The sequence below is a fragment of the Carettochelys insculpta genome, chromosome 25, assembly GCF_033958435.1.
Source record: "Carettochelys insculpta isolate YL-2023 chromosome 25, ASM3395843v1, whole genome shotgun sequence".
Lineage (NCBI taxonomy): Eukaryota > Metazoa > Chordata > Testudines > Carettochelyidae > Carettochelys > Carettochelys insculpta.
Window position 1 is genome coordinate 16,671,900 of NC_134161.1, and position 9,371 is coordinate 16,681,270.

At 51.8% G+C, this 9,371-nt stretch overlaps 1 protein-coding gene across 2 annotated transcripts in view; it reads right to left on the reverse strand.

Annotated features, from left to right (window-relative positions):
- The window catches only part of PKNOX2 (PBX/knotted 1 homeobox 2), a 279,747-nt gene extending 276,327 nt beyond the window's left edge, over window positions 1-3,420 (reverse strand). Inside the window, exon 1 of one of the 2 annotated variants that reach the window (XM_074977023.1) lies at window positions 3,368-3,420. The gene's annotated coding sequence lies outside the window, so the exon portion shown is untranslated. The remainder of the gene's footprint in view (window positions 1-3,367) is intronic. The other variant, XM_074977020.1, reaches the window with a different exon arrangement.
- Window positions 3,421-9,371: the final 5,951 nt, after the last annotated feature.

The window sequence follows — 9,371 nt, forward strand, 5'->3', positions numbered from 1 at the left end:
CCAGGCAACAATGGGATGCTCCGAGCTTCACTGCCCAGGCCCAAGAGACACAGGGACTACACCACTGGCAGACATGGTGGGAGGTGACCCAGGGGACTGGGCATTGAGCCAGCTGTTGGCTAGGAACTAAGTCAACGTGTTTCAGTTGGGTTCCTGCTGACCCAGTAGTGTCATATGGACCCTGGCTTCTGGATCACTGACAATGTTCAGTAAAGGACTCTCACCACGGGGCCAGAGGCTAAGGTGGCTAAAGTACACCCTGCCCCTCCTTTCCAGAGAGGCAGGGTATACCTGTCCCAGGACACCCTCTTGCTGCCAAAAGTTCACATGCAGATACTAACAGACAGTCAAGACTTCTACTTCCAAGGCCTCAGTTCTCAGAGGACAGGCGTGTCAGCCCTTTCTGACAATCCATGCCTTTAAGGCAGTCCTGTTTGCTCAGACCTGCTGATCACTGGAACACCCTGGCCAGGGGCTCCTGGTGCTCTTTAACACTATGCGCCAGAGCTGCCACTGCTGATGCTACCAGCTCCATATGAGACTTGAATCGACTACATTTTCGCCCTGGGCACCAGGTCTCCATTAGAGGTGGCCAGTGCAATGGACTGCACACCCGTTCCTTCTTTCTGACGTTCTGCTGGGAAGACGTAGTCACCACAAGACTTAAAAACCAGCAGAGTTACTGTGGCACATCATCCACCAGAAATGCTTTGTCCAATTCACTTCAGTGTGAGCAACTGTTCTGTGCTTCAGCCTACCGAGTCTGAGGCCAGTTTGGCACTCTGATTCTTTTAAAGAGAACATAGGAAAGAGTCAGACTCTGGCTGAAAAAGAAAATCCATCTGCATCCTCAGCTGCGCAAGGCCTGCCATCACCCCACAGCATTTCTCATGCAATCCTCTCACCAGCCTCAACTCAGCTGTAAAAATAGGGAAAGACATAAAACCTATGGGTCAGATATATCTAAGGAGACAGTTTGAGCTAACGTCTAAGGAACAAATCTTGTTCCATCAGCACAAAGTGAAACTGAATGTGTGAATATATGCAGAGAGATCAACAATTAAAAAGTCTCTGTGACTCAGACGTTAGAGCTGGTTCTGGGCTCAGAACTCCCTAATTAAAAAAAAAAAAAAAATCACCGAAAGCCCGACTGAAATGTGCTTTCCCCAACCATTTTGGAACTTGCTCTTGTTGTGCTTTCAGTCAATTTTATTTACAACAGCAAACTGCACCCCCTTCCATTTAAAATATATTCCAACTCTCACAAGACAAGTTGTCAGAGACAGCTGCCTTCCCCCACAGTCCAGCCAAAAATAATAACAGAACAGAGCTGTTTGCAGGAGACTTAATCTAATCTTCGCTGCCTCAGTTTTAAAATATCCTGCTTGGTTTAGGGTTTCTTGTTACATGGAGGGATGTGTTTAAAGTGAGATAGACCTTAGCTGAAAGGCCCTTCATGTAACTAGAAACCAAGGAAGGCCAACTCTGCTGCAACCTAAACAAAAGCCTCTCGGAGACATAGCTCTAAGCAAACTGCACTGAAGTTGAACTTTTACAAGCCCTGGTGCAGTGTTAGTGCCAGTGGGGATTTGTTTTAATTCAAACTCAGCACCAGCTCCGGATCACAGCTAGTCCAGATTCTCTGGTATGCGACTTTTTTAAAAAAGCTCTGGTTTGCCCTGTTGGAAGGGAGCTGGACTCTGGCTCCGTGATCATATATGAAGCCAATGTTTTCTGTGCCTTCAGCTAGATAAGCTAACGCAAGGACAAGCTCCGCAGGGAAAGTCTCTCAGTCCTCCACAGGAAACAACCCAAGGGAAGCAAAATGCAGGGGACGCTTCTGCGTCCCTCATGAAAACTCCAGAACTGAGCCTGCGGGGCCAGAACCAGCTCGGCCCAAGACTCCCACAGCCCCAGGACTTGCAGGCGAGAGGCTGAGACTTGGAATGCTGCATCATGATAACAGCCCAATATCCTAGCTCAGTTCAGCTGGTGTGTACCAAATACCCAGTAAGCCCCGACAGCAGCGCAGCTGCACACCCCGGACCAGCACCCAAACCAAGCCATGGTTCCTCACATGGGCAAGGGCCCTGTCGGCACGGGATCGGCAAACGGCTCCCAAGTGTTCCTTGCAAATCTGAGGCTCCAGGGAGCCGGGCGCTTGCGGGGGGGGCAGCACTGCAGAACAGTGGGCACAGTCGGGACCTGGCGCGGCAGAAGCGTCCGGCCCATCCCTCCCGCCCCAGTCTCCCGGAGACAACTGCGCCCTCGTGAAAGCCCCGGCGGCCCAGCCCGCGAGGCTGCAGGGAAGGCGCTGGAGGAGCCGGCGAAGGGCCAGTCTCTGGGTGGGTTTGGTTTGGGCACATGCAGTGCCTGGCCTGGCCCTGGCCGGCTTTCCCGCACCCGGGAGGCGGCAGCCCCGGGACTTGCTCCCCGTCCCGCCAGAGCGGCCGGCGTGGCACCGCCACCCCACGTGGCTGCAGGGGGCCGGGCCGGCGACCTCCTGGGCTCCCGCAACCGCTGCCCTGGTGCCCGGCCGGCTGCGCTGCCGCAGCCGGGTAGCGGCCCGGGACAGGCGGAGTAGGACCCTCGGCCGCCCACGCCAGATCGGGCCCGAGCCGGGACACAGCGGAGCTGCGAGCCGAGGGCTCCGATCCCCTGCGCCGGGATCCGGGGAGGGCGCAGCGGGCAGCCGGTGCGCAGCGCCTAGCACCCGGCCTGGGCTCGCTCCAGCCCCGCGGGCTCGGCGGCTCCCATCGGCGCTTCCTCCTGGGCTGCCCCCGAGCACCTCCCGCCCCGGATCCACAGCTGGCCGGAGCCCCGCCAGCCCCGCCCCGCCCCGCCCCGCCCCGCGGCGGCCACCCAGCCCTCGGCCCTCCCAGCCCCGGCGTGTGACCCGGGCCGAGAGCCCAGCCCAGCCCCGCCGCGCTCAGGCTGCCCCTCTGCGGCCAGCCGGTCCCGCCGCGCCGCGCCGCCCCTCGGGACCGCTCCGCAGCCCCCCGGCGGGGCACCCGGCTCCCGCAACAGGCACCCGGCAGCCGGCTCGCCGCACGCCCAGCCCGGCGGGGGCAGCCCAGCGCAAAGACAGCCGGGCCGGCCCCGCAGCCCCCGTGCCCCGCAGCCCCCGTGCCCCGCAGCGCGCCGGCCCCGCAGCCCCCGTGCCCCGCAGCGCGCCGGCCCCGCACCCTCCTTGCCTCTCCATCGCGCACCGGCCCTGAGCCCCCGCACCCCGCCCGCCGCGCGGCCGGCTCCCCCGCTCGCCTCCCTGCCCGCCCCGGCCCCGGCCCCGGCCCCGGCCCCGGCCCCGCTCCCGCTCCCGCTCCGCCCGCCCCCGGCTGCGCGCTGCCCGCGCTGAATGACAGCTTACCTGCCCGCCAATCTTCATCACACTGACACCGGCCGCGCCGCGCAGCCTATACCCACCGCCCGCCGCCGCGCGTCACGGCCCCGCCCGGCCCGGCCCCCGCGGCGCCCCCTAGCGGCCGGACTGCCGCTAGCCGGCCTTTTGTCCGGGGGCTGCCCGCGCCCGCCGCGGCTGGAGAACCCTTCGTCAATGTCAGGCCGCCCCTGCTGCGGGGCTGGGGCTTCCCCAGGCCTTCTCTTTGGGTTCCTATTAACCGCGGTCAAAGGGGAGTGTGAAAATCTAGACGCAGGGGAGCGTGGAGAGTGTGTCTCCCGCGATGCTGAGAGCCATTGCCCCAAAGGGCAAGCCCTGCATTATGGAAACCCTCGCTAGGGGAGCTGGGATCTCAGGGGTCACTGCTGCCCCCTCTGGAAGTGCTTCCCATCCCATACCGTTTATAGTTTGGTTCAGGGGCTCTCAGCTCCTGCCCTACACATATTGGTCCAGCAGCCCTGAGGGAAACAGCTTTAAGCAAGGCGCCCCTAGCTCCAGCGCCTGCAAGTGGACGTTGTGAATGCTTCAGCTGTCCTGCTGCAGGCAAAATAACACAGTGGGGTGATAAAGCAGAACTCTGTTCATTACAAACTCCAAGAAGCAACAAAAATAGGTGAACTAGAGAGCAGTTTTATTCACAGGTCAAAGGTGTTAATTTCAAATTGGTGCTGGCTGAAGTCTATTAACTAGAGAGAAGTCTGTGATAAAGATGTTTTTAAAAGGATAATAAAAACAGACACAAATCCAATGTAATGGGAGGCAGAGGTTGCAAGGGGTATGGGTTTTTCATTAGTACACCCCCATCTCACACATCTAGTAGCACAGGCTGAATAGCCATCACACTAGTTATCTGAAGGATTTTGTTGTTTTTGAATTAAATTATTTAACAAATATTTGTTTCCTTTTATTCACCCAGGCCAGGTAAACATCAGAGGAAAACTCTGCTTTCCCTTACACCTGTGTAAACTTCTTAGACTTCAGAGTGGATTGCATGTGGGCAGAATTAGGCCTCTGTATCTACAGAGGGCTTGAGTGTCCTCCGATAGCCATTTACATTTCTGCAAGGGTGATGTAACACCACCACCACCACCCCGGGTGAGTGCAGATTCTGATTTGCAGGATGTTTCCTTCAGGTGCAAGTGACTCTGCAAGATTCCAGCGAAGAAGTCAGGGCTTAAGTGCCATTTCTTTTGTGGTCTCATGATGAGGAGCGATTATGTATTGGAAAGAGTTAATGGGGCAAATCAGCAATAGTTCAAGTCTTTTGACCGGGAAGATTATTTTGAAAAATTTCTGGCTGGGGCTCTGGATGAAAGATGCAGAGTTCCTATATCATCACAGTACTTCAAGTATGCAGTACCACCTATCTGTAAACACACTCTCCACTCCAGTTCTACAGGAAACCATGAGCTGGAACAGAGCACGCTCACCGACTTTCAGAATCGCTGCAAGCCAATGGATTAAATATAGCGTAACAGGTTAAGCAGTGCTGTTGCAACGTGGATACCTATCCCTGCAGACTACTCATCATTGTAAACGACAAGAGATGTTATTCAAATTGCATCTTCCAGTCTGTCATGCACTTTGCCCTCTTGAAGAACCATTGCAGCACAAATGCAAAACCAGCATCAAGTGAGAAGACTACAAAGTCGCAGCTTCTGAAAAATGCACTAGCTGCTTTGACTGGTGATCACTGGACATCCTTGACTAATCACAGCTTTCTTGGAGTCATGGCACACCTGATTGCTACTGCAGGGACACTGCAGTTGTTTAACAATAACACATAAAGTTGCAATTAATTGCAACCACTTTGAAAATCTAATTAATTTGTTTTTCCTAATTGCTTGTGTTAATATTGATTAATTGAGTGTGTGTGAGAGAGCGATACCAATACTGACAACTAGAAAAGTAGTATTTGTGGTGTGCTGGGTGACTGGAAAAAAACATTGCTATCACTTTTTGAGTCTCTGGCTAGCTGTTCTTCAGATTGGGTTTAGGCTTTCTTTGATTATATTTACACAAACATTCCCTGCTATATAAACCCTGGATTCTGCTTTTCTATTCAAAATCTAGCTGACAGTGTGGGTTTTACCCCCAAAAGCTCACAACCTAATAAATTTGCTAGTCTCTAAGGTGCCACAGAATTGCTTATATTTTTACTCTTCATTGGACAAAGATTATGCTCCTTTCTATTGTCCTCACTGGGATTTAACTTCCACTTTTTAAACAATGCCTTTTTAATCTCTCAGGGCTGTTTTTACCTGGTTGTTGCATCACAGTGGTGCTTTTTTGGTTCTCTTACTATATATTTTTTTAATTTGGGGCATTCTTTGAAGTTGAACCACTATTATGGTGTCTTTGAAAGTTTCCATGCAGCTGGTGGGGATTTCACTTTTGGCACTGCTGTTTAACTAACCTCCTCATTTTGTGCAGTTTGTCTTTCTGAAATTAAATGCCACTGTGCTGGGCTGCTGTGGTGTTTTTCCCACCCCAAGAATGTTAAATGTAATTAATTCACCATTTCTAAGCCATATTCACCTCCTGGACCAGACCCTCTGCACCCTGTCTAAGGTCACATGTACCCAGTCAATATGGGGATAGCTGAAATCCCCCATTGGCTACGTCTACTCTAGCCCAAAACTTCGATAAGGCCATCTGTGTGGCCATTTCACAGTTTTGGGCTAGCGTAAACACAGCCATTGTTACTAAGTTTTTTACTTTTATCATCTCACTCTACTCTCCTTTAGCATCCCTAATGCTGTTATTAAAGCATGGAGATTCTATGCCACAATTTGATTAATCTCAGATTCTTACTTCATTTGATTCTACGCTTACTTTCACGTATAATGCCACTCACCCACCAGCACAACCTGTTCTGTCCTTCCCATATCTGGGAATTACTGTGTCCTACTGATTATCCTCACTCCACCAAGTCACTGTGAAGCCCCTCACACTCTGCCTCAAAACTCCATTGCAAAAATCAACAAGCAGTCCTGTAGCACCTTAAAGATCAATGATTCTATTACTTAGATCATGAGCTTTTGTGGGTATGACCCACTTCATCAGATTTGGAGTGAAAATGAGAATACAGGGTATATATATCCTTAGTTTACTTTAAATGACAAGTCTTTCCTTACATTAATCACCCTGCCTCTGTCTATACACAAAGTCCCTGCTGCACAGGCTTCACAGTCACACCCAGCCTGTGCTGCAGTTAACAGTGCAGGAGCTGAGCCACCAGGCTTGAGTATGTGTGGTGCCTGAGCATCTGAACCCATACAACTTGCTGCCTATAGCAGAGGAGGTTCACTGACTGATGTGCAGGCTGGAAAGCCCCTCACACCACACTGGGTAGAACGCACCATGAAAACCAGAGTCAGCCAGCATTTGAAAACAGCCCATGCAGCAAACCCCACTGTCCTGTAGACTACAGAGGCTGGGAGGAGGGGGACCCTTCAGAGCTGGTTGTGGTCGCAGTGGGAGACGGCTCAGAGCTCTTCCAGGAAAGGCCCATCTCTACGAGCAGGGCACCTGCATGACAGAGCCCTGCTCCCCTGCAGCAGCCTCCTGCCCCCTCTCCTGGGCCCAAGAGAGAGTGTCACACTGACCTCCTTATGTGTGGGGGAGGAAAGGGGCAGAGTTATTTTGAAATAACAGCCTTATTTTGAAACAACATTGCTAGCATCTAGATTACACGTGTGCTATTTGAAATAAAATTGAAATGGTGGGTGCATTATTTCAAAACTGGAAACCCTCAATGTAAGAGGAATAGCACCTATTTTGAAATTGCTATTATGAAATAGGCGCTATTAAGAGGAGCATTGCCAGCAGAGCTAGGGAAATGATTATTTCCCTTTTTTCGACACTGCTGAGGCCACATCTGGACTACTGTGTTCAATTCTAGGGCCCCCACTACAGAAGGATGTGGCTGCATTACAGAGAGTCCAGTGAAGGACAACAAAAATGGTTAAGGGGCTGGAGCACATGACCTGTGAGGTTGAGGTATTTGGGCTTATTTAGTCTACAGAAGAGAAGAGAAGAGTGAGGGCGGGATTTGATAGCAGCCTTCAGCTTTCTGAAGAGGGGTTACAAAGAGGTTGGACAGAGGCTGTTTTCAGAGGTGACAGATGACAGAATGAGGAGCAATGGCCTCAAGTTACAGAGGAGGAGGTGTAGGTTGGACGTTAGGAAAAACTGTTTCCATAGGCGGGTGGTGAAGCGCTGGAATGTGTCACCTAAAGAGGTGGTGGAATCTCCATCCCTAGAGGTTTTGAAGTCCCAAATTGACAAAGCCCTGGCTGGGAGGATTTATTTAGGGTTGGTCCTGCTTTGAGCAGGGGGCCAGACTTGATGACTTCCTGAGGACCCTTCCAGCCCTGAGGTTCTATGATTCTATAAGATGGTTCCAGAAGTCATTCCAAGTAGAACCAAGGTCCCTCATACAACAGCACCAATTCTGACCCACCCTGCCTCTTGGAAAGGGTAAGCCAAGGCAGGGTTCATAGCTGTGTATTGTGGAGTGAATGGCTACATGCCTGCCTCCATGCAGTGCCAGGACAAACAGAGGCACTTTTGCCTAGCAGAGAGTTGTAGACCTTGACAGGGGGATTGTGGAGGATGAGGAAATGGCCTTGTGGTTAAGACACACATTAGGACCACAAAGTGTCTTCTAGGGCTGGTCTTCCACATCCTTCCCGAATGATACGGCACCAAATGTATCCAGCACAGCTCCAGGAGGTGACCATGCATGGGGCCTTCCTGGCCTCACACCTAACTAGGAGGTGCTCGGTCAATGGAGGAATTAAATCTTGGCCCAGCTCTCATTTCTCAGGTTGAGGGGTTACGTATGCAAATGGAGGAAGCCCTCTGAGCTGCAGAGGTAGTGTCTACATCAAAATACAGGTTCTGTGGAGTGACTTTGCAACATTTATCTTGCTCCTGGTAGCAGCAGCAGGAAAATTGCATGACCAGTTAGACTGAGCTGGAAAAAAAAAAAAGAAGTATCGTTAGCATGTGTTGAAAAGCAGAAAGAAAATGTGTGGCTGACAGCGTTACTGAGGGCAATGTTACAAAACGCTCGCCTACAACTCCTACCAGCTGCCTACATTTTTATTTCAAGGAGCTGAGCTGTCATACATCACAAGCTGGAAATAAACATGGGTTCCTCCTTTTGGGTACACGACCTCTCAGTCACACTGAGAGCGTGAGAAAGAGTTTTGCTTCTTTCTCCCCCCACAAGCCATCAAAATAAGTCCCTTAGAACAATGGCTCCAGCCTTTGCACTAGCACAGACCCCAAAACATCCCCCCAAACTATTCATGGACCCCCAATTGCCCCCCAAACTGTTTGCAGACCCCCAATCACCTCCCAAATGGTTCACAGACCTCCGATCGCCCGCCAAGCTGTTCACAGACCCCCATCAAAGCCAATTCTAGCCCTGATATCCAAAAGGAAACCACAGCACAACATTTTTGGAACATATTTCATTTAAAGGTAATAATTGATTGTAACTTTGCAATTTATGCAAAACTTCTTTTCTGTGATCATTTTGAGTTTTCTCTTCTTTTTTCCACAGGCCCCCAGGGGTCCGCAGACCCCAGATTGGGACCCTTGGTCACAGAAGATGAGCACACCAGAAGGAGGGCATGCCAGCCCCCTCTAGTGGCAGTGTGTTTTCTCACTCTACAGCAACGCCTGTGGTTGGTTTAGGAGCAGCATTTCTGGTACGGTTTCTAGGTTTTACTTAGTCTGCCATCAGGGGTTAAGCATCTCCGCCCCATATCCAGTCCCACGCACCCCGTAGGAACGGAACCCTGCACATGAATTGGCCTGTTTACCTGACAGCGCAGGAAAGCAGGGGGAGATTGTAACAGTCTCCTTTGCTCCATACAGAGTCAGCGCTCAGACCCTGCAGTGATGAGGCCATTAACTATATCCATCAAGGAGATCTCATTCTCCCTCGCAGAGCCTGATC